The sequence below is a fragment of the Corvus hawaiiensis genome, chromosome 3, assembly GCF_020740725.1.
Source record: "Corvus hawaiiensis isolate bCorHaw1 chromosome 3, bCorHaw1.pri.cur, whole genome shotgun sequence".
Lineage (NCBI taxonomy): Eukaryota > Metazoa > Chordata > Aves > Passeriformes > Corvidae > Corvus > Corvus hawaiiensis.
Window position 1 is genome coordinate 119,417,507 of NC_063215.1, and position 25,006 is coordinate 119,442,512.

General features: G+C 44.3%; 2 long non-coding RNA genes across 4 annotated transcripts in view; one reads left to right on the top strand and one right to left on the bottom strand.

The window, feature by feature from the left end:
* LOC125323647 overlaps window positions 1–2,787 on the top strand; it is a 70,147-nt gene extending 67,360 nt beyond the window's left edge. The window contains exon 5 of the long non-coding RNA XR_007202597.1: window positions 2,406–2,787. This is a non-coding gene — a long non-coding RNA (uncharacterized LOC125323647). The remainder of the gene's footprint in view (window positions 1–2,405) is intronic.
* Window positions 2,788–3,553: 766 nt separating this feature from the next.
* The window catches only part of LOC125323646, a 56,653-nt gene continuing 35,200 nt past the window's right edge, over window positions 3,554–25,006 (bottom strand). Inside the window, exons 2-4 of one of the 3 annotated variants that reach the window (XR_007202596.1) lie at window positions 12,044–12,200; window positions 10,733–10,854; window positions 3,554–9,626 (exon numbers count right to left, since the gene is read on the bottom strand). This is a non-coding gene — a long non-coding RNA (uncharacterized LOC125323646). Of the gene's footprint in view, window positions 10,855–12,043; window positions 12,201–25,006 lie in introns of all 3 variants that reach the window. The other 2 variants (XR_007202595.1, XR_007202594.1) reach the window with 2 other exon arrangements.

Here is a 25,006-nt window from a genome sequence, read left to right on the forward strand (position 1 = left end):
TCCATAAAATAAAGATTTGCTTCTGGTCCTTAGTGAGCTGGCTAAAAGCACTGGTGGGTTTGTGGAGCTGCGCAAGGAATGTCACAGGGTATGGAATTTATTCACCGCAGGGCCAGTTCTCAAGCCTACAGCAATCCTGTAGGTGTGTGGCATGGCTTTGGCTGAATAAAATGTGCTGAATTCCTCATGTGAGTCCTGGAGAAATGTACAATCCAACACCACCAGGATTTAGGCACCCAGCTGTGAGGGACTGGAAGAATGGATGTCCCGAGACATTCTGTGGGGCAGGGGCAGGCTGGGCCTTGTCCTGCCCCACACCCCATCCCCAGAGCCTGTATCCCAACCTGGCAGTGTCCACCACTCCCTGGCACAGCTGAGGCAATGTCCACACCTGCCCCTGGAGCCCCAGTCCAGCTCCTGAGGAGCCAAATGCCAGGGAGTCCCACCTGGGGGAAGGGGCTGGGAAGGCCAAGGGGTATTTTGGGCACCTGTGTTGGCCCTATTGCCTCTTGCAGTTCCTATCAGCTGAGCACTGCTGGAACCCAGGGGCTGGTAGCTATATGTGTGATTTTCTGTGTTTTTTCTTTCTCTCTTTCTCCTTCTTCTAATTCCCTCTTCTTGGAATTTTTGTGTAACTTTAAATGGGCTTAGTTTGCTAAGTTAATGCTTTGGGAAGTGTTTTCTGTTGATTGAATGTTGCACTAAACCTTTTGCCACAGTTCTCTGATTTTCTGAAGTTGCCAGTAAAGCCTTTTGTGTTGTTTTCACCTCTTGAGAATCTTGTCTGTATTTCCCCCGTGTGTCGAACTCAGAGTACAGGAACCATTGTAAGTCCTTTTAAAAGCCTCATCAGGTGAGTTTTTTGGGGCCTTACACCAGCTCAGTGGATTGAGGGTTGTTGCAGGTAGGAGTAAGTCCTTGTTGGAATATTCCTGTGGTTTTTAAATACTGTACTGGATCTCTGTTCTCTGTTATGGAGGTAGGTTAAGGAGTTTGCTTTCTGGCATTTTCTGCTCTCCATCTCTGTTATATCTTTGCAGTCAAATTCTTCTTTAAAGTACATGTCAATTAAAAATTCAGGGCTTTTGTTCTTACACTCCACCAGCACTTGGAGAACAGTGTTGGGTGTTAAGACTTGAATTTGTATTTCAGTAGTGTTGCTTGAAGATGAACTTCAGAAAACTCACGTTTTTCTGGACCTGGAGTGCCTTGTTCTTTACAGCTGCTGTTCTGTAAATGCTGGGTTTTTAGTGATGTCTAATAGCAGATTCTTAAACTAATTCACCCAGTTTAGCCAACAAATATTTTGTAATACCCACAGAGAAGATGAAATAACTGGATTTTCCCTTTCTATCCTGGGGTTGGATTTTTGCCTTCCAGTATTCCAAATATATTTTCCTCAAAGGGAGATGCTATTCTAGAGTTAGACACCAACTCTTTAAAACCTCCTTGACATCAGTCTGTAGTGGGTTTTGTTGCTAGCTTGGAATGGTCTCCATGATTCCCAGTGTTGGTCCCAGTCTCTGAATTCCTCTGTGATGTCAGTGTTTGTTTGTCCATGTCTCTCCCATGCCATGTAAATTCTATATAATGCACAGCACTAGGCTGGGGTGAGATGTGAATTATGTGAGCTACTGTAGCTAAAGCATGAGAAGAAGCAGCCACTGTTTAACTGCCTCACGTTCCTCCATCCTAAAGCAGCAAACCTTTTCTACACAAACCTTTCTTTGGATGTCAAGTACTTCTGGCTCAGATTCTGCATCTTCCCTTTTGTTTGGGTTCTGAATCCCTACACACCATCCTTGGTCAGCCTGACCTCCTATTTCTGCCACCTGCGCTCCACGGTACAGATTGTTCAGAAATTCTTGAGCAGAAATTCTTCTCTATAAATCTGATGCCCATCAACACCTGAAATATGTTGTTCTTCTTCATGAGTTGTAAATACTTTTAAAAGCCATTTTGCCATTTATGTTCCCTGTGTGCTTGTTCCAATGCAGATCTGCTGTTTGTGTTCTTCTCCAAGTCACTTCTTTTGCTCCTGCAGCTCAAGTAGCAGGAGAGCGATCGGGTGCTGCAGTCTCAGTCTCCGGCCGTGGTACAAATTCCTCTACAAGCTAGGCCAAATCACTGGATTTCACAGTTACTGTTTGTAAGCTGTGAAATGGCACCTGACTCTTCTCTCATGGTGCTTTTTACCTTTTCAAAGCAGTGTGTGTAACCTTGGCTAAATTATAAGCTAAAGCTTGTTAAAAACAGTAATCATGGTCTGAAATTGCTTGTGACCTTCAGATCCACTGGGGTGGGGCAGGGTGAAGCTGCTCGTTGCTTTGGTAAAATTTCCAGTCAATTTAAACCTTACATTCATTTCTTTGGGTTAACTGGCTTTTCTTTTCTTTGTTTCTCAGGAATGACAGAACTCACACAAGTCATGCTGGGGTGTTCTGGACCAGCACTGCTGCCTCTGCCCTCACACTGCAGCTGCAACAGGGCTGCCCCTCACTGTCCCTTGCTGTTCCTGCTCCATCTGGAGCATTCCCGGCCGTGCTGAGCAGGATGTGGTGCTCTCAGGGAGAGGTGAGTCAGGACCAGCTCCCTGTACCATGGTTCCCACCTGAAAAGTGAGTAGAAAGTTGTTCCTTCCGTCTATTCTTTGACAGCAGTAAAAATGTTTGAGGTTGGTTGGGGTTTTCCAGGTTTGATTTTGGTTTTTATTTTTTGCTTGTGGGAGTTTCCCAAGGAGGCTCATGCCCACACAGGGCTGTAGGAGCAGGAATCCCTCCCTCTGGCTTTGTGCACCCCCTTGCACAATGAGGTGCTGAAAATCCCCCAGTGCTTTATAGACTAACTAAACCTAATTTTATTTATCTTTTAATTGAGCCCCTTTGAGGGAGCAGCTGGTGTGTTTGTGGATATTCATTACATTTTTAGCTCCCTCTCTCCTGGGTTTAGCTGACTCCTTTTTTTGGCACATGCATGTGGTTCAGCAAACCCTATTTCCCTGTCACTCCAGGGCACGTTCTGCAATGGGCCAATTCCAGCTGCCTGGGTAGGGGAGCAGCCTTTGGATGGGCATGGGATGTGGCACATGGGCGTGAGAGCTCTTGAGGGGAGGCTTCCGTGTTTGCGCCAAAGACAGTCTGTGTAACCTCAGCTCCCTCAAAAGAATTACTTTAATATGTACTGTGTAGAAGGAGATTTTGAGCAACTTGGAAAGGCTGGTGAGGGTGGGGAGATACAGTTATTTTGTTTCTATAGAGTATCAGGAATGTCCTCACGTCCTTTTCCATGAAAACACACTCTGAGTGGTGGATGCTGATTCGGTCCCACAGCTCCTGAGGGACCCTGTTCTTTCTGGGAATGTCCATGTGGACACATCCAGTGTGGAGGAGAAAACATAGTCTGGCTCCTCAGGTTGAGGGAGAGGCTGGTTCACAAGTAACCATGGCAACCAGGCTGTCACTGGGAGCATCAAGATATTTACATACCAAAAATAAAAAAGCCCAAAGCACAACAGACATTAACGCTCCAGACCATTTGGAGATCTTACCCTCAGTTTGGTTCCTCAGGGATGCTGGCAGCAGCAGCAGGTAAGGATATTTTTCCCTCCTCTATCTCCTGTATCAGCAGCAAACATTGTTTCTGGTGATAAACATAATAATGGCTTCCAGTTAAAAGGGGATATTAGAGTTTCAAGTTGGAGAAATATTGAAGATGATTTTATGTTCACCTTAAAAAGTTTCCATCTGTCACACACTTCCCAACCCAGTGTGCTCACATCAATATTTATTACACCCAGCCCAGTGTTTTCACAGAAGAGCCATTAATACAACATATCAGCGCTGGTGACAAGTTACATTTCATTGCTGTCAACAAACAAAGATGTTCTTTGTCTGCAAACTCCCTGGTTTTCCCTTTTTTTAATCAACCGTTAGGTTTGTGTTTTGAAGGAAATGTGTAGATGTGCTTTCCAGTGTTTTCTGGAGGGCTACTGGAGACATGACAGATGGAGCTTGTAGGAGCTGATGGAAGACACTGATTAATTTTCCTGGGAGATGAAATAACAGTTTTGGTGTAAGTTCTTTGGTGTAATGAAATACACTGAATTCCTAAGGAGAACCAGGGAACTTCAGAAGGGGAGTCCCCAAAATAAATACTTAATTTTGAAAGCACCTCAGAGTATTGATCACGGCGCCAGTCGGATTTAATTCCATGTGTACTTTCTAACAGTGTAAAGGGGACCGGGGCCAGATCAAAGCCATAATACTTGGGAGTCTCGTGTCACTGCATCATGGAGGCACTTCACACTTCCAGGTGTCTCTGTCCTACTCAGAGGGGCGTCCCTGGGGGCTCTGCTACAGCTCCTCACACCCCTCTCCACCTCTCACCTCTGCAGGTTGACACGAGATCTTACAGGAGTCCTCTGGAAAACCAGCTTTTGGATCCACTCCATGAACCATGTCACTGCTTACTTTTCTTCCCATGCCAATGAGTCTCTTCAGAGGGTTATCAATGTGTAAGGAATTTAATGTAAATGGCTTTTTTTTTTTTTTTTTTAACAGAAATCAGTTTAAAAAAGCTGCTTGTGTCAGTTGGAGCTAGTTGGCTCCAGTGGTCTTAGTTGGATTTAAGCAGCAGTAGGTGAAAAACGGAGTATCTGTGCTAACCCTGTCAACTCTGCAGCTGCTTAATGGAACCGGTAGCTGTGTAATGATCCCCTGCCAATACCCAATTTTTAAACCACTTAAAATGTGATAAAATAGCTCCATTCCACAAAACTATCCGTTGAGTCAACTGTGCTCTATTGTTCCAGAATTCCCTTTTCCAGTCCTTGTGGAGCTGTCAGCTGCCACATCTGTTACAGCAGCCAAATGACCTGCACACACCTGCCGCTATTCCTTAACACTGGCTCTGAGGGGAAGGTGCGACCACCTGGGAATAGTCCTGAGCCTCCCTTGAATTTTGGAGCTGATTACAGAGACTCCCATTGCTCTGAAGGAACAGTGTGTCATCCTTGGTGTTCTGCCAGGTTCTGTTTAATTGTTCTTTATTAAGAGCAGCCCCAGGCACGAGATAATCCATACAGAGGCCACGATCCCTCCTGACCGAGCTGCATCACACAGCTTGGGAGGAACCTGCTGCAAGGCTCAGTCAGGTAAGATTCTCACAGGTGCAGTTAAACCAAATGCAAGGTGGTCTCCTCATGAGAGTAAAGGAGCTCATGTTTTAATTTTCTATTAATTAATTTCCTCTCATTCTGCCACGTGGTGCATTTCTCATATCATTTGGAAAAGCAAGGGAGAAATGGAAACACGCCCAGAGTTCAACAACACTGTTCTGACAGTGCTGGTGATGGGAAAATGATCACCCTCAACTGTGCTCAGTCATTTGGCTCTCATTTGAAGGTCATGGCTTTGAGTATCTCTTCAAACAATGCACAGAGTGATGATCAAAGTAGGGGAAAAATTCAGGACTAGGATCAAAATATGGAACTCTTAAAAATACTCTTCAAACCCTAAGAGTCCATAGCTGTCCCTGTACAAACTATGGCTGTAATTTGTGTAGCCTGAAGATCTGTCCAGTCCCTGAGCTGTTGTTCCACCTCATGCAGACTGGAGCATCTCAGTGCTTCCTCCAGCTCCAGCTGACTTTAACTAGGGAGCTGGTGACCTCCTGAAATGCACTGGGGATCCCAGCTTTACTGAGATCAATATTACCTCCCACTGCATTTGAAGGCATTGGCATTGTGTGGCCAATGCCCAGTAGGGTGACTCGCAGAAATCAAAACAACAACAAAGAGAAATCCATTTTTTTTCCTTGTCTACTTTCAGTTTTACAGCACCAGCTCAGTCGGGGAATGTTGTATTTGTGCTCTTTAGCTGGATGTGCCATTGGATATTTTGGTTATCAGTGTGGAAAAAAGGCAGTTTGAAGTAATCTACTGAAAAAATAATTCTGAAGGGGTTTTTAATGTCTTGCTTTAAGAAAGAGAGTGGCTCAAGCCTGGATTCAGGTAGCAAATCCAATTTCCTGTCCTGAATGGCAATGCCAGTGTGGTAATTAGACCATGAAGGACAATACTAATTTTAAGACATATGTGGGTGGGGGAAAAAAAGGAGATGGAAATAATCAACATGTGAAATCATAAGTGAATCCAGTTTCCTTGGCAACTTCTACTGTGCAGTCTGAGTGTCCCTGAGAATTTCACTTGGAAGCAAGTGGGCAGCAGGTACTTATTGGAGATGGGAATGCTTTTGAGGGAGAGCAGTGGGAAACTCTGGTTCAAACCTGTTTTACATGTGGTTTTGTTCTTCCCATCGAACTCTGTGTCATTGTTTTCACTTCCTGTTGAACTGTTGGTGGCTCTTCTCCCTGGCAGAGGTGGATATTGCACCAGGAAGAGCGGTGGAGACATTTGTTGAAGTCTCTCCTTTTTTCATTGGGAAATTGAGTGGTCATTAAATTGTGTTACCTAAATAGTTACAGCAGAAGAGACTTTGGTTAAAGATAGACCAAAACCATTTGGAAAAGCAGTAGAAAAGTATTTTGCTTTGGTGTTTCAGATACAGCAATCCCTAGAACCAGGCTCTGGGCTGACATCTTCATCAGTCCCTCTGCTTCCAAGCATTAAATCATTACAACTGAAGCATCAAAGAGCTCACAAAGCTTTAAAAAAAGAGAAGGTGTTGGGGTGTTTAGCTTTTCCCATCCATCATTTCAATTTTTGCATGATATCTTCAAAGATTTTCTTTTTAATAAAAATGGAAATGCTCTACAATCCCCTGAGTGGGCCTTTCAGGGAGAAAGTAAAATTGCAAGACCCTAAAAATCACAAGGAATGACAACGAAGTTGGGTTACAGACTTAATTGGCTTTAATTGGAAAACCATCTACTGGAAAAAAAACTCAAACGTAGCTGAACAGTACTGCAGGTCAAAGGGAGTTCCTGAGGAGAGAGGTAATGGTTAGAGGGAATCAGAAAAGGAACAAGGGATGTTTGACCCAAAAGAGGAAAAATGGAACAGGTTTGCTTTATACATCTCCATATAAATACAATTTTATATATATATTTATATGTGTGTATAAATACTATTGTTCATTGTAAATCTTTTTAGATTTCTTGTACAAAAATATCATTATTGGGATAAAAAGTTTAAAGATATTCTTTAATACTCTCACTTCCCTTGCCTTTCTTATCTGTGGTACCTGCAATGGAAGTGGAGCTAATTCTGTTTAGTGTTTGGACACACATTTTGGTTTGACCTCAGGAAACTGCCACAGCGCTGTTGCTGGAGGGTTTTTTTGGATGAGTATCCCAGTGTACTTCCCAGGGGAAAATGCCCTCTGGAACCCAATGCCAGCTCAGACCAGAAGGGCAAACTTGGCCCAAAGAAATCACTTTTCCATGGTGACAGGAGCAAAGTCTCTACAGGAGTTGGGTGTGCTGAAAAGGACAATTTGTTGTGATTCTAGAGAACTGTGATCAGGATTTACAACTCCAGTCCCTCCTTGATATAACCAAAAAACAGATGTTAAATGAAGGAGTTTGGGAGGTATTTCTTTAGTTTCTCCAAGGTACTGGTACCAGATCTAATGCCAGCTGCTCGTTTTAATATTAATATTTCCTGGTGTGTTAACTCAGTTTAATCCCCTAAAATAGCCACTTTTTTACTATAATTTATATGTGACCTTTGTGAGCAGAGTATCTGAAAACACAGGGAGGTTAATGAATTCTGTCTTTTCTCACCAGTGTGAGGCACTGAAATAATAATCTCTCGTTAGAGAAGGGAAAAGAGGGCACACATCATGTCCAATATTTTAGCCTGTGGCTGAGCTGTGAACTAAACCCAGCTCTCCAGAGCTAGGCTCAGAGCTGAAGCAAATAGGTCACTCTTGCTCTCTGTAGACCCTCCATGGGATGAATTGCAATGTACATTTAAAAAGCACTGCAAGTTTTGAATCCAGCATCCAAATTTTCCTCTGCAGATTTTGCCTTCGTTGCTGTGCCCGCAGCTCTCGGGGTGGCTGTGTCGTGTTGTAACGAGGGCCAAGGTGCTGCGTTTGCTGGGGGAAAGCAGCGCTTGGAGCACAGGCAGCAAAGGCTTTTCCTGGCTTCTTCTCTCCTGAAACCATTTTGTGCAGCTCTGGCCCAGAGGAAACTCCTCTCATGACAGTCAGCGCTGAAACACTTGGCATAACCTTCCCATTACCACCGGGGCTTTGTTAAGTTGGGAGGATGTTTGCTTATCAAGTTCAAATGATTTTGCTGCTGCCTCCCATAGCACAGCCCCATCCCACATCACATCAGGCATGAGCATCGCCCCTGCTGGCGTCACAGTGGAATGGGCCAGGACCTGCAAGGCACAGTGGGTGAGCCTCTTCCCTTCTTTCAGTGTGCTGTTTCAGTTTTCCTTCCTTCTGCTGCTGGCCTTCCATCCTTCTCTCTGTTCTTCTCCCATCTTTCCAGCAGCAGTTTTTATCCCTCCTTCCCTTCCATCTCTCTGTCCTTCTTTCTGCCACTGCTACCATTTGTCCTCCCTCCTTCTGTTCTTCCATCTGTCTTTCCACCTATTTTGCCTCCCCTTTGTCTATACATGTTCTTCCTTCTACCCCTTCCATCTTCTTTTCCATCCTTCTGTTCTTCATTCTGTGCTCCACTCCTTCCTTCCTCCTTTTGCCCATGCTTCCATCCCTTTATTCTACCAGTGTTATTTTCATCCATCTGTCCTTCCTTCTGTTTGTCCTTTAGTGTCCCTTTCTGTCCCTCTTTCCACCCATTCTTTCCTCCTGTTCATTCTTTCTTCTGTTTGTCCTTCCTTCCAGCTGACTCTCCTGCCTTCTTTCCTTTTGTCCATCCATTCCTAAGTCTGTCCTCCCTTACTTCCATTCATCCTTACCTTTATATATCCATTATATATCAAATCTGTATATTTATAGTGGATAAAACTGACCCTTTCCTGGCCAGCAGCAGCAGATCCCCATTCGTGCTCCATTTGGGGGCTTCTCTGTGTCCATCTGTGCTTCCCTCTTTCTATCCCTTGGACACAGGTGTTGCCATCCTGATGGTGGCACCTGGGGGCAGCTAAAGGGCCTTTTCTGCTGCTGCAGGAGCAGCTCCATCCCCACCATGCAGAGCACACATGGAGTAAGGAGGGTTTGATTTTCATGCAGATACAAGTTTTGTGCTACAGTGCATGGCCTTTGCTGAGTTCCCAGTTCCTGTCCTATGTGACTCACTAACAGCATCCCACTGTCCCTGTCCACAGTCCTCTTCTTGCAGCGTCTCTAATGCAGCTCAGATGAGGGGAGAGCAGCGTCAATAGTGTGGATTCAGGCACTGTGTGCTTCTGGCAAGAGCCCCAGCAGGAATTGCTCCCATCCATCTCCCATTACTGTGCTGACACCTTCAAATGGCAGTGGGCTTTACAGGCTGTGTTGGGAATTATCCCTGCACCTGCTCACTGCAGTCACCATACATGTGTTTATCCTTTCCTGCTCCCATCTTTGTACCACACTGACTTGCCAACAAGGGGGGGGAAAAAAGGCATTTTTCAACACACCACCATTTTGTGCAGCAGTCCAGCAATTCTGAATGGATTCTGTTTGGATCAGATACCCAATATTGTTCATCTAAGGAAAACAAAGAGAAGAGTCCAGGGGTGATAATCAGCAATAGTTACTGCAACACACACACAAACACCCCCCTCCTGCTTTTTCCCAGCCATAAATTGTAAATTACACTGGTGGGAGGAAAAGGTTTCCCTCTCTCTGAAACAATTCTGAATACCTGTTCTGAATTACAGGACCTACATTGATCTGCCTGTCATCCTGCTCCATTTGGAGTGATACAGCTGTAGAAAAAAAGCTTTTGTTTAATTGAGATAATATTGTATTTTTCCTTCAGGAGAGAACTGAGGGTATGAGGGATGTTCCTCCTGCAAAAAAACAAACACTGGCAGGTGAAGTCCTGACAGCAAAGCCTAATTCAGCACTTGCTTAATTCTGCTGACTGAACAATGCCCTGTGCTGTGTGAGCACTGCTGGTGTCCCACGGTGAGACCCAGCACACTGAGAGCAGTTTTGGTGCCCAAACAGATCCCTGGCATTGAGCTGGGCACTGGCTCCAAGGGGATGTAGAACTTCCCTCATGGCTGGAGCAGTGTGAGCTACCCTGGTTCTGGACTGCTCTCAAAATAAAGGAGTTTTCCCCTTCTGCTCATCCTGAGTGAGGACTTGAAGCATTGCTGGACATTCCTGCCCTTGCCTCAGGCTCCAGCTGTGCAGTGCCCCATCCATGTGTTCGCCTCCCAGCCAGGGGCAGCCAGCTGGGAGGGACCAGCTGCTGAGGACACTCCGGACACAGGGACAGGCAGTGCCTGGGGTGACTGTGCCGGATGGCGCCCAAGCTCCCCGGGGCCCCAGACACTGTTTGGGGTGGCAGTGTCCTCAGGAATTCTGCTGTTCTCCTTGCCCTGCCAGCAGCTGCAGTCAGCCCTTCAAGGGAGTGACACAAAACCAACCTTTACCACCAAAAGGGGGAGGCTGCCATCCATGACCCAGGGCACTGCACGCTAGGAAAGACCATTTTTATTATTATTGTAATTGCTGCATTTATTATTATTGTAATTGTGTTTGTTCTGGGTTGGGCTGAAAAGGAATTTCTGGGATGTCTGTGCTCAGGTGCCAGTCCCAGAACCTTCATCTGTTAAGAGCTTTAGGAAATGTTTGTTCCTGACCTGGACTCTGTTCCCAGCTTGACAGTGCTGTAGGTCTTGTGCTGAATGTGCCACTGGTGTCACAGCAGCCTCATCACTCTTGGGTTCCTCACCTGCTTCTGCAGACAGAAGAGGCTGGCACTCTAAAAAAACAAACAAACAAAAAATTAATTTAAAAAGGCACCAAAATCTGCTCAATTTGGAACTGTAGCCTATTTCTTTGGGACATACTGTGTCTCACTCTGCACAAACCCATTGCTTAGATTCCATAGGATTTCTTCAGCAGTAATCACGGCCTTTAAACAAGGAGTTTTTTTACAAGCACACAACTCATAGCCATGGGAAAATGAAGTTCCCTTGGGGAAAACAAATGGTAAGAGATACTACATATTTATTTTATCAGATTAAAGACAAATGTTTTTAAAAAGGAAGGAAGAACATCTTAAAAAGAAAAAAGGCTGAGCTGCTGCATTACATTGCCTTGACTGACCATCAGGAAGGTTTCTGGCAGTGCCACTTCGTCCTGATTAAAGCCCTCAGTGGCACAGGGAGGCCTGAAATCCTTTATTCTGGTCAGGGTTTAGTGTGGGTTAGTGAGGATCCCTTCAGGAGACAAACCAGTGCAGTCACGCCTGTGTCCAGGTGTGGGGAAAAGGGTCAGTAATTATTCCCTACCTGCACTCCTTTGGGAGCAGGAGGGCACCAGATCCACCCCACAGGCCAGCCTGGAGCAAAGCGGGAGGGAGGGATGTTTGGAGAAGGAGCTTTAAGCTCCAGAAATATTTTATGTAAAGGTCTTTTTCAGAGTCTGCTTTTGTTTGGAACCAATATTTTCCTGCTTTACTTGGTCTTTGTTTCTTGAAGAGATGAGGAAAAGATAACTATCGCTTCTTTTCGTGTACTGTCACCTCGGCACATAACCACAAGTTTTAGAGGTCAGCTCCACGCCCACGGAATGGGATCCACACCATCAGCCACCACAGAACTGGGGAGACACTTTGACTTAGACATCAGCTGGACTGGAGGGAGAAAGTGTGTAAGAGTTACAGACTTACAAAGGGGAAACATACCTGGAATGTTTGGGTTGATAACTTGCAGGTAAAAAAAATAATGTTTTAAAATGGTATCCAAAATTAGAGTGGGAATCTGGCTAGGGAGCAGGTGCCCACATTCTGTCCCTTGCACCCCATACACATGCCCAGCTATTTCTGCCTACTGATGTTCAGTCAGCTCACTGATGTTAAATCATGAGATGTCCACAATAAACCATTAAATAAAATATTACAGCATTGCTCAGCAAGAAAGGGCTCACAGCACAAATGCCTTCATTACCTTATCATTTAGATGATAATCCAGGTGTCCCAGTCAAATCCTGCCTGGCTTTCTCTACCTTCTTAGCAATTCAGACTGGACAGATTTCCTGGAGCTGCTCTTCAGAGTCAGATCAGGATTTTTTTCCCCAGGATGTTGCAGGAACAACAAATTTCTGCTGTATGCAAGGCAATGGGGCAAGATTTATAAATAGCTGGATGAGATAGTAGATAAGAGATGTTAGACAGATGATAGATAGACAGACAGACAGATAATAAATCTGTCTCTCACCTGTAACAGCCTGAGCTGCTGTTGCTCCACTGTCAGCACTTTCAGGCCCTTGGCTGCACAGCCACAGCCCATGGCATGGGCAGTGCAAAGTGGAGAGTGTGCCACTGCACCTCACCTACCAGGCCTCAGACAATGTGGTGACAGCCCTCCAGCCCCTTCTGCCCTCCCCCTCCCTGTCAAAAAGGAAGCTAAAAAAAGTAAGAAAAATATTTTTGCATCCATACCTTCCAATTCTGTTTAACAACCAGTACATTGCTTCTAGTGGGATAATGATTTCTTGATGGACTCTCATCAATGGCCTGTTTACCACTTTATCTGAAATAATTGCTTCAGAGCGACCACAGAAGGAGCAGCAGGTAGGAAATGAGGCTGCAGTTGCTAAACACAATGGATCATTTAGTCCTTCTCAGAAGGTTTTAACACTTCTGTGCCTGATGGCACCGTTCTGATGAGAATAAACCTGGCTGTTGGGATCAGGTCATGTAGATCACCACATCAGAATTCACATCTGCCACACCAGAATAAGCCCCCCACAAAACAAACATTAAAAAAATAGAAGTATTCAAAGTGTACTCCCAGCTTGTAGGCACTACACCCCCTGATTAAACTGATGAACGTCTCAGTCAGGAAGGGGGTCTCTCCCTCCTGTTGTTAGCATGAGGGGGTTTTTTTTTTGTTTGTTTGTTTGGTTTTTTTTTTTGGTCTTTTCCCATATTTTGCATCTTCTAATGTTTCCTTTCTTTCTTTTACTTTTCCCTCAATTTCATTTCTGGCCCTCCTTCCCCCACCTACCAATACTGACAAAACCCAGGCATAAAACCACTTATAATATGCCAAAGCTTTGAAGAATTTTCATCTTTTTGCCATTAAAACCCTTGTGTGAAGCACTGGCTCCATACATGTCCAGGGGACATAAAATAATCCTTTTTGGGGGTGACCTGCTTTATGAAAAGGAGCCAGTCAAGCCATTTAAATAAATGTATATTTTAAAGTGTCCTATAATAGAAATTGTATTTGAATTATATTCTTTACCTAGAGCTTTCCAAGTGATAGTGTGGTATAAGTTTGAAGATAGTCTTAATTTTTTATGAGCATTTTAGTGTACTTTTAGAAGAAGATGTAATTAAGACTGTGGTTTCTCAGCAAGGAGAGCTGCATCCATGGATGCCACTTGAGATGGGTTTTGTTGTGGCTCCATAATAATGAACCAGGTTAGGACGAGGAGCAGCTCTGTAGAAAGCATTTGGACTGATCTGTGTATAGCAACTATTTCTGGGAATGCAGTCTGGGTAATTATGCCCCTAAATAGCCAAACTATTTGTGTAGAACCTCCTCCACGACTGTAATTATGCTTGCACTTTGCACACCCAATCCAGCCTGCACTGAAACGCTGGCAAAATTGGCTGCAAGCTTTTACAATAGAATGAAAATGGAGACCCATTGGAGAAACCTGAGCCACCCATCCTAAAGCAGGCTCCAAGTGCAACAGCCCATAGTAAAATGCAATGAGGAGATGCTGGATCCTGCCCCCAGAATAAGGGGCTGCAAAGAGGGAACACTGCACTGAGCCAGGGGTGACAACTGAATCCCCATCGCAGAAAGAGGGGAAAATGTTACCATTGAGGACCTTCAGCCCTTTAACAGGCATCCCTGAAAAGGAGGATGCAGGAAAGAGAGTGGAAAAGAGCCTCAGCTCAAAATTACATGCAGGGCTTTCTAAGGAAAAACCCACAGGAGTGTTTCTAGAACTGTGTGGCTCGAGACAGTGTTCACAATTTGCAATTTATGAAAATAAATAAATACAGACCTGCGTATTTCCAAAGTGCTGCAGAAACAACAGGCACCTGATCCTTGGGATCAGCTGCATTTGCCTTCAGTCCCCTTGCATTTGCCTCACTGTCATTCATCCCTGGGTAAAGGCGATGAGAAGGGACACGTTTGTCCTGCTCAAATTTGTAGTTCAGAGATCAGGAAAAGAGAGCCTGTTCTCTGTCAGAGAGAGAACAGTTTGCTAAACAAATGTGTTTTCTTTTCCTTTGATAATAATCATCCCCTGCACCAGAACCCACAGCAGGTGAAAAATGAGGCCAAAACTCCCTTCACAGTTTCACCTGCTCAAACAGACTCAAATAGTCCCAGATATGTTGGAAGGACAAACTGAGAGAATCAGAAAGTAACCAAAGTGTTGGATGTTAGAAGAACCCATTTAAAATATGATTAGCCTAATTTTTTTAATGATCTATGCTTGGGAATTATGAATTCACCAGCATCACCAATGACCAGCTATTTTAAAAAAGAGAAAATCCACTGGATTATTTCCCCTGATTCCTGTCACTCAGGCCTGGTGTACCCAGTTTGTGCTACAGCTTTTGCAGTTTAGTGTTTCTAATAGTTACTAAACCCTCCTACCTTGACTCTTCAGTTCACCCACTCCAGATAAATCAATCTGCAATAATTAAGATTGTTTTTCTGGGCTTGCCTCATTTTGTGTGATGTTGCTATTCTGTAAAGTTAAGAGCCAATACAATGTTTGGGGTATTACCAACACTTTTCCAAAACCCACTCAAATAGAAATGCTCAGAAAGGAGATGGGTTTGTAAGTACCATAGGAAACATCCTTGCCAAGAATCTCACGTGCCTTCAGTTCAGACTTCCCAATACCAAGAACACCAAAGGATATAATTCTGCAAACTCCACCCAACAAACACTGTGGAGAGTTGTTTGGTAAAAAAAAGGTTGGTGAAATCCTGCAATATTTTTTCTTAAATCTGAGATACTTTGATTACAAAGTGCTCTTACAGCATTTCATACTTGTTTGGCTGCTTCCTGCTCCTGGCTAAATTCCTTGTGAAATGGGAATGAACTACTGATGTCTCCCTTTCTTTCCCAACCTTTACCAAGGTTTTAGGGTTTTTTCTGTTTAGGGAAAGCTTTTCCCCTCCAGACATGCCCAAGGTGGGATGCTGTTCCCTGGAGAATGTTGTCTAGCCCAGGATTGGTACTGTGAGAGGCCTTCCCATGTGGAAGACAGTGAATCATTCAACCAGTTCCCTCCTTTTTAAACGACTATATCAAACTCTTATCCCATAAAAATAAATTACTCTATCAAAGTGCACATGTTCCAGGAAGGAAGAGCCAGTATTTATATTCTAGCTCCCAACTTGCTGTTAAACCACAGCAGTAGCTGTGAAACTGAAGCTGAGCCACAGAAAACACTTAATAGTCGTCGTAATTTGGGTTTGGGTCTCAGCTGGAAGCCCAGAATACAGTGGGGATTATCCTCCCCAGAAGCCACTTGGCTGGGAGTCTGCAGCCAGCACCTTTCACTGAGGAGTCCCTGGGGGATGATGACAATGCCTGCCTTCCCCAGCACTGCTGCTGCCAGCGCAGACAGACCTCTGCTCCTTCAGCAGGGCTGTGTGTGGGGCAAGAGGAACTTCTGCAGGTGCTGTAAAATAAACCAAATCATAAGGGAAAGTGGTGCCTGAATTCCAGCTTCACCATTTGCTGTTACCACTGGCAGCCCTAATGCTCTGTACAATGATCCACTTCAGTTGCTAAATTAGCTTTTTCAAGGGGGATTTCATTTGGGGAAAGCAAAACAAAACACCAGCTTAACAGAACTTGAGGGCTTAAACATTCTGATGATACAAAAATAAGCCTGAGTTATCATCGCTCGCTATGCTCCACCTCAAAAAGGTTCCCAAACAACTCCCAACAACTGGCAGCAGCTCTCAGATCAAAGGAGCCTCCTAGGCTGATGTGAAACTGCACAAAGCTTTCTATTAAATATTGAGAGGATAAATAGGGTTTATTCTGCAGCAATGTGTGCACACATGCGCACAAACACACACCTATAAGATCTATACATGCACACATCACTCCAAATTCTCTACAGCTCTGTCTCGATACATCTGTACATACACACAAACCTGTGTGTGTTTGTACACATACAAACTTCAAAGTCTCTTCATTTTGGGATCAAATTCTAGTCAACAACCAATTAGGTATTTTTTTCCCTCCAGCAATCCTGTAAATATTCATGTGGTTTCTTTTCCCTAAAGTTAAGACTGTCACCCGCTTCTAGAACCTGCTAAATAATTCCAAGGAAACGAAACGCAGCTTTTGGGATGTCACTTGTTCCATTCCCAGGTTTGCCAGCAGACAGGGAGTCACAGAACATTCTGAGTTGGAAGAGACCCACAAGGATTGTAGTGCAAAACACTCATTCCCAAGTCCTAAGCCCTAATTTTCAGCAGACAGATGTTCATGCCAAGTCTGTGAGTTCAGAGTATTGACGGCACAAAGTCGGGTCGCAGATTGATCAAATTTCAGGCACCTTATCACATTGAAATATCCACTATAAATAATTGCCAATACTCAAGTAAATCAAACCAAAATGGCTCTTAAAGGAAGGTCCACATGCAGCAGATATGAAAGAACTTCCTGATTGTTCCAAATCCTGTTTTAATTAACACTTACTCCTAGTCTGCCTTTTTTTTTTCCTTTTTATCTCCTGCGTGTCATTCATTTGACATCTCTACCATAATGAGAGGGATACTTAATATGAATGAGAAACACAAAAAAAAAAAACCCCAAAACATTTCCAATACTCTCTCTGCTTAAAGAGATTCTGCTGATTGACATTGGCACCTATATCCTATAACCCATTTTCTTTTACTTCATTTCAGGCCCATATCACAATTCTAACAGAAACCCTAACTCAGGACAGAATTTCAAGAGAAGAACTCAGCTTCTCCTCTCCCCAGCATATTTCCCTATCAAACACCAGTCCTTGGCAGCTAGGTGCCTCCAAAATCAGCCTGATGCCGAGGTTTTTAAATGATGAGGAAACAGAAAAGTAGGACAGACAAGGAGAGGAAATTTTTCAGATGTATTCGTGATTGCCCTGAGTCCTGATCCACTGCAGTCGGAATGAAAATGGGCATTGCTTCCAGTGGATGTGGTTGTGTTTGTTTTCTTCATTATTTCCTCACTTGCAGATTATTTTTCATTATGGAAAGCATGTTGTTAAATGCTGAAATACAGGTGATCTGACCTTCACTCACTCAGTTTACTCGGGGTCTACATTATAAGAGGGAATAAATTTGGCTCCAAGGCTTCTAGCTGGCCAGGTATGCTGTGTGGAATGAAAAAAATCAACTTCTGCTGCAAAATGGGAGATTGAAATTTTAGTTGAAATACAGAAGCAGATTTACTCATGTCTTTCTCTTTCCATGAGCTTTCTGTCAGTACACAACTACATTGTTAAATCTGTATGCAAATAGACACGAGGTACACACAACCCGGGTAACACAGCTGCTGCTCCACGTTTGCAGTCAAACTGTGCTCATCAGCCCTGGCACCTGGAAATTATTTGGAAGGGGTAAACCCCAGAATTTACATTGGTCCTAAGGCTATTCCAGATTCCTTTATAGTTACACTTGCACAGAGCTGATCGAGCAGGAGAGATCGAAGCCAAACTGAGAAGCCCCATCAGTTTCCTTCTACAGCAATATCATTTCTTTCATTATTTCTTTCAGTGTGTTTCAGAAGCTCTTCCAGCTGAAGAGCACAACAGGCCTTCCTGTAAAGAGTGAAAGAGTGCCAGTGATCTCTGGAATTTCTGATTTTGCAGGTTTTTGTCACAAGATTGGGCTGCAAGAGACAAGTCCAAAACTCTTGAACAGGCAGCTCCAGGCACCTCATAACTTTCAAGATGGATTTCCAGCACACGCTCTTTGTGCCACAGCAGCTTCTCCAAGGATAATACTGATGCATCAGACAGGGAGTGAATCTCAGCTGCTTTAACATCCTCACCGAGGGATGCTAAAGGCCAAGCTCCTCCTCCAAAATGCCAGACATTTCAGATGAAACTCCAGGGACAGCTGACACTCAAATCTGTGCTCACGTGAGGCTCTGGGTGCCAGCAGCTGCTCTAAACACCATCAGTCTGTCCTAGTACTGCATTGATTTCTGCCACAACTGACAGCCCAAACGTGCTCCTCCAAGAGGAACACTCTTCCTCCTTCTAAATATGCCATCAATATTTTTTTCCAATATAATTTCTGCCTTGTTTGATCCCAGTTAAGCACCTGAAGTGCACTTTCCAAGTTACATCAAGGGGAAAGTTCCTTTTGCTCAATATTTTGTCTCTTGTCTTCACAGCCACATTGATCCTGAAATTCAGACAAGCCTGCAGCAAGGTGCCACAGCTTGGCACAGTCACTGCACAGCTCCATCCTCTGTGGTGTTCGAGGAAGAGGAGACTGTCATGGATTAGGTCTTACCTGGCTGTAGCACTGACAGCGACAGCTCTGCGGTTATGAATTATTTACATTGCTGCATTTACAAAGGGACTGCCAGATCTACATGATGACAAACAAAAAAAGCAAATTTGACCTTTTAACGTGTAGTGAGGTAAAGTAAATGTGCAGAGATGGAAGCCACAGCCCACGTTGTGCTGTTAGCAGAGGCTGTAATACTGACTGCAAGTGAAGCTCAGACTCTGTGCTCACCTGCCCTTGTATTTAACTGTGCTGGAGCTCTCATTCTTCTTCAGGGAAACAGAGGATTTTCCATTCAAATAAGAGCTAAGAGCTTATCTTGCTTTGAACAGTTCCCTTTCCCTGTGTGTATTACACACCCTTAAAGCATTTTACTCCCTAACTCAGGTGCTAATTCCTCACTGGCTTTATCACACACTTAAGTCAAAGGAAAGACTTCTAGAATTGGAAGAGGCAGATCCTCCAGGCAACACAGGGAGAAAAAAAACTTTCCTAATTGGAAGATTGGTGAATCAGAGACAGCTGTGAACCCTTTAGGTGCCTTTCACAGGTTAGACAGGTCTGTCAGGGTAGCACAAGTACCAACCTTCCCTGGGGCTCAGTAACACCCTGAGGGGTCTGTTTGCACTGGATGGTTCCATAATTTTTGTCCAAAAGATCTGGAATTGGGATAGGAATTTTGCAACCATTTGGCTCATTCCTGGTAGTAGATAAACCCTTTTTTATCCTGAAGAGCAATTTCCTGCACCCCTCTGGCGTTAAGCAGAGCCTCAACCATGAGGTAACCCAAACAATTATTCTTAAGTATTCGCAAAAATTGCCCAGTTGTACATCGCCCATCCTGGCTACCTCTGGCCACTCCATCCCCAGAAAATGCCAATGCCTTCCTGGGTTCCCATGCAGACAGCCCTGCAGCATGGGACATCAAAGGCCACGGGCCAGGTTCTGCTGCGGGCAGGTTTGGGAACAGGGAGCACGCAAGGAGCTCGCCAAGACTGCACACTTGGATAGCAAAAATGGAGCTAAGGTTTAGTTGTGGGGCCACTGAGGCTTTATTAAATCAGGACACTCTTTACTCCTCTGCAGGGGAGCTTGGGGAGATACTCTTGGCATTCCTAGGAATGATCTGAGCACCAGCACAAGGCTGCTGAATTGTTGTCACTTTGCATAATCCAATGTCAAAGCTGTCAATTTTCCAATCTAAAGATGGAGAAAGCACATATGCACACAGGATTATGGGGGCGAAAGGGCAAACAGTTGCTTTGAGCTTCCCCCTGGTGACCTCACAGCCAGGGCAGGAGAAGAGGAACCCAACCACACAAGGGACAAACACCTTCACCCCAGGCCTGAACTTTGCAAACCACTGCTAAGGAAGGCGAGACCTTGGAGGAGTTGCAAATGAGTGTAACAGTGAGGCAACAGGCCTGAGACCTTTGGCGTTTTTATCCTTTCCTGAGACTAAACAGATTTTTTTTCTGGTGTAACACCATGAAAGTCACCCCAGGGAAGAGTTCTGGACTGTTGGCTGATCAAGTTTTTATATTAAATTATGTTTTTGCCTTTGAAATTGCCATTAGAGACACCACAATGACGGGAAAAGGCTGAAAAAGTGCCAAGACAACAAGTCTTAACAAATGTCTTGCTTTTCCTACCCCAGGTTCTGTTAAAGACAAAGCTGTGAAAAAGATCTGAAAAATTGTGATCTATATGAATGTTGGGGGTTTTTCCCAGTTTTAATGCAAAGCGTTGCTGTTTGATGGCTTGACGGATCTTCCCCTCACTGAACCACTGTGGACCAGGGTGAACCCCTGGCCTGGAGCTCAAAACCCATTAACTTCCTACTCCATAAGGAAAGAAGCCACCTGAGGGCTGGACACACTGAGTAACTTCCCATGCCAAAGATGAGAACTCTTCGATACAGCTACCAAAGAATCAGTCTTTTCCTGATGGCTGCTTTGTGTGGCTCCTGGGATATCTGTACTTTTGTAATGATCTAAATAATTATAAAAATAATAATGTAAGACAAACAGCAAAAATACTGAAAGCACATGTGTGTGTTTGGGGATGTGTGTAGCAGGAGATCACCCTCTGGACCCAGCACTGTGGACTGTTTCTCATCCCACAATCCAAGATAATACATATTTCAGAGCCCCTGTTGTGAGCAAGTATTTAAAAACTAACATTAAAGGAAAATAAACCTTTCCAATCAATTGTGAAAGTAAAACCAGCAGCAAAGCAGCTACAGAAATGGAAGCGCAGCTAGAAGAAAATTAAAAACAGCAACCCCAGAATACCTGTCCTAATTAAACGTTAGCTGGGAATATGTGAATTAAAATAGGAATGACATTTGAATTAATAAAAGAGCAACAAAATGTTTTTCCTTGACTGATGGTGTAATTTCCTGAGCTCCAAGGCATGTTGGCTGTCTAACCAGCTTTACGTGGACTCTTTGTAGGCTTATGCAGCATTTTTGGGAACTGACTGACCTTGTCAATCCAGAGTGTCCAACCAAGATGTCTCTGTGGTTTGGGTTGTCAAAAAAGGATCCATGGAATTTTTTTAGGCTGTAAATAAATGTATAAAACGAATTGCAAGACACCCAAAAAGGTGGTGAAAAGCGCACAGTGGTCAGAAGAGAAAGAGAACCTTGAAATGCATCCAGAACTTTCCTGTGCTGGGCAGATTTTCCAACACTTCCCTTTGTTACCAACATAGATACAAATTGAACCACAACACAGCAAGATACAGTGATATTAAATACAATGTAAGAGCTATTTGAGATTCCTAGAAAAAATAAAATTAAAGATAAGGCTCTAAAATCACAGGACCAAGTTTACGTCAATCACGTATTTCCAGATTTGTAAGGCTATTTTTCTATGAGATAAACATTTAACTAGAGCAAGGCTGTAAATACTGAACTGAACTGCTTTATACTGCCACAGCACCCGAGATTTTTGGCTGCAAGGTGAAATACAGGCTTAGTATTTTTTGAAAATACAAATATATGACAAGCCCTCCTAAGGAGGCTCCAGCACACACAGAGCTCCATCCAGAATGCCCCTGTGCTGTACCCCTGCAAGTTCCTTTCTGAATACACAGCAGGGGCTTCATCATGCACTAGCTTTTTCTTTCTTCCCTACTTTGCTCCATTCCCTGGTACCACAAACCCATTTTTCTAAATGGATGTCTTGGATCCTGAGTGCCTCCAGGCAAGCCCATGCCTGAGCAGCCCTGCAAGAGGAGAAATGCAGCCTGATACTCATTAAAAGTCTGTTGATGGGCTCCGACTCTCCTGCTATTGAAGATTCATCAGTTTCTCTTTCCACAAGAATGTATTTGACTGCAGTATTTGGAAAGTAGAGCAATAGCACCAATTATATCCTAGCAAAGTGTGTGTCTGCATACAAAATTTCTGTGGTGGGATGGCATTAAATTCCCTGGTAGATTGCCAGAGTTTAGAGATATTAATGCTGGATTCTGACACGGTGACAAAGCCGCGTTGCTGCGGTGCACTGGTGCCTGGGGGAGGATGTTTGCACACTCCTGCACCAGGCACAGGGAAAGCACAGAGCTCAGGAACCTGTCCCTAAAACACCCAAACAAAACCCAAACTATCCGGGGATTTCTCTCCAGGGCTGGCACCCACTATTGCTCCCCACAAAGGTAGGAGTCCCTGTGCTCTGTCTGCTCAGTGCTCGAGGCTGGGGCTGCAGCTTCACCTCAGTTTCTGTGCTGAAGATGTGAAACAGCACCAAAGGTAAAACCAGGGACCACATTCAGCTCCTCCAAATGTGGGTCATGACCCCCAGGTCTTGTCTCGTTTTTAAGAATAACCAAATACAACCAACAAAATCACATAAACAATATAAAGAGTTGAAAGTCAGGGGACTTGCTTCCAAATGCTTTTAAACAGAGCTGGTTATTAAGTCGCACAGGCACTTTTTTAAAGCTTCTTGATCATCTTGTTCTTGTACAAAGATGCCCCTGATATTCTGCTGCCACCAATATCCCATTGCCTTCCATGAGGAGCAGCTTCCCCAGCACCTGCAGCTCAGGAAGAGGAGAAGAATGCTGTAAAACCCCAGGGAAACACCACTCGGAGTAATGAACTGGGAGCGGGAGATACCTGGGGTGGGTGTGCAGGACACCAGAGCACGTCTATCAAAATAACAACAGGACATGAGGCAATAAATAAGTGCTGACCTACAGAGCAGCTCCCAGCTTCCACAGAGAGATGTGTGAAATGAATTGCCTGGGGGAGCAGGTTATGGGGAGAGGAGGGAATGGTAACTCAAAGCACATAATGAGAGAGAACCTTCCTTTATTCACTCTGGAGCCTGCAGCCAGCAGGGCTGAACTCAGAAAACACCAGTGTAATGGAGGGTGTTGGATGAAATAAAATTACTCTGTCAGAGAACAACCAAAAAAAAATTAATTGAGGATTAATATTAAATGAAGGCGAGAGAAGTTGGAGAGGGTAAATACAGCCAAAAAGATTTGTAAGAAAGGGTCATTATGTGGCCTGCTGGAAAGCAAGGAGAGCAAGACCATGCTGCTGCTTTTTCTACATTCCTCATCCAGAAAAAAACCCCACCCGGAAGCAAGCCTGAAGTAGAATGTACAGGAGACAAAAAAAACCCTCTACATTTACATCTATTTCAGCATCACATAGAATTTGTCCTGAAGAGCAACACTCCCGTGCCTGTTAAAGCTCCACCAGAAGTAACAATAGGACACAAAACCATCACTGCACTGGAGTGCCAGCAGTTCGTCCTCAGCCAAAGGCTCTGTGCAGCCCATGGGTTCAGGGGATTATTTCCAGTTCAGAGCAGCACCAATGAGGGGCAGATGTGCAAGGACAGCAAGGCTGGACAACCAGGAGGATGCTACAGCAGACAAGGAGACCCCTTGGCTTCCCCTCTGACCACTGTGGCCTTGGGTGCTCTGCCAGGCACACATTCTTCACACGCTGAATACTGAGTGTATTGAACATTGTGTGTGAATACTGGGAATTTTTGTGAAAGGCATGCCCCTTTCAGCATAAGTAATAGAAGCTTCTTCATAAACTGTCCCACCTGTTCTCAGTCCCACCTGATAACCACGAGTTGGAGATCTCTCCTAGGTTATTTTTCCAGGCAACTTTAGAGGGGTCATGACTCAAGAGCCAAGTACATTACCCAGGGAAAAAAAACAAAACCAAAAAAAGGTGGTTCGTTATGGCATTTCAAAGAGAAATATTCAAAGCTCCTGCATGTAAAAAATTAATTAGCTGACCAAACATTTGAATGCTGAATAAATAACCTTTCCCTGGCAAAAATAAAGCTGAATGATCTGAAACAAAGGCAACCGTCCAGCAAGGAGAAGGAAAAGATAAGCTGTTTTCCTCTCTAAACTTCCCCAGCTTTCCTTAGTGGTCACACAGTTCAAAGAGGATCAAGTTCAAAGAGGACTCCAGCGTCTGAGTCCAGCCTTGATCACAGTGCACTGTTCCTGGGAAACACAAAGGAGGAAATGATCAGCCCTATCCTGAGAAAAGGTGACATATTAAAAAGCACAGGCCTGTCCTGCACCCTGGTGCACAAGCCTGGAGTTCCTTCCCAGCCACCTCCATAATCTCCTGAATGGCCAGGCAAATACACACAGTTCTGACCCAGCAATGGGAAATTTCACCCATTCCTTACAAAACTGGCTCTGCACCTCCCAGCAACCTCCTAGTTTCTTGCTCGCTCTTGAATAAGTCCCATGAATCTCCAAGGGAGGGAGCTTCCCCCTCCTTCCGTAAGGTCCCACTGATCTCTGCTTTGACTAGAGCAAACCAAGCAAACCAATGCTCTCTGCCCCAGGGATGTTTGCTATCAAGTGGTTTTCCACACAGAGAGGAAACACAAGGCCCAGAGGAGATGAAAAGGTACATCCCATGCAGAGAGATTCAGGCAGCTGCCAATCCTGCCATAGTGCTTGATAGGGCTGCAACTTTGGAGTTGTTTATTCCAGTTATTCTTTTAATTTGAATTACAATTGAATGCTTCAAGAAGCTCAACCCGTGCTTTTAAGGCTTGAACATCACACCAAGTCAGGCCTGTCTATAAAAGCAGTGAATTGAATATTTTTACTAAGTTCTTGCCATCCTTTTTTCTCCTGAGTCAAACATTGGCAATTTATTACGCAGCAGCTCCTTTCCTGAGCTAGGGGAAGAACCAGCCTTTTGTCAGTACATGGAACCGCCAGCACGCTCCTTTTCCCCACAAAACTCCCTCGTTCCAAAACATCAGCCTGACTCAGAACGGCTGGGTCAGAAAACAGCTTGTAGGGGAGGGTAATGAATATACAATGTATGCACAGTAACAAACAGCCGGTGAGTCATCCCAGATTTGTCGTACATTAACTTCACAGCCAGTCCCTGCTG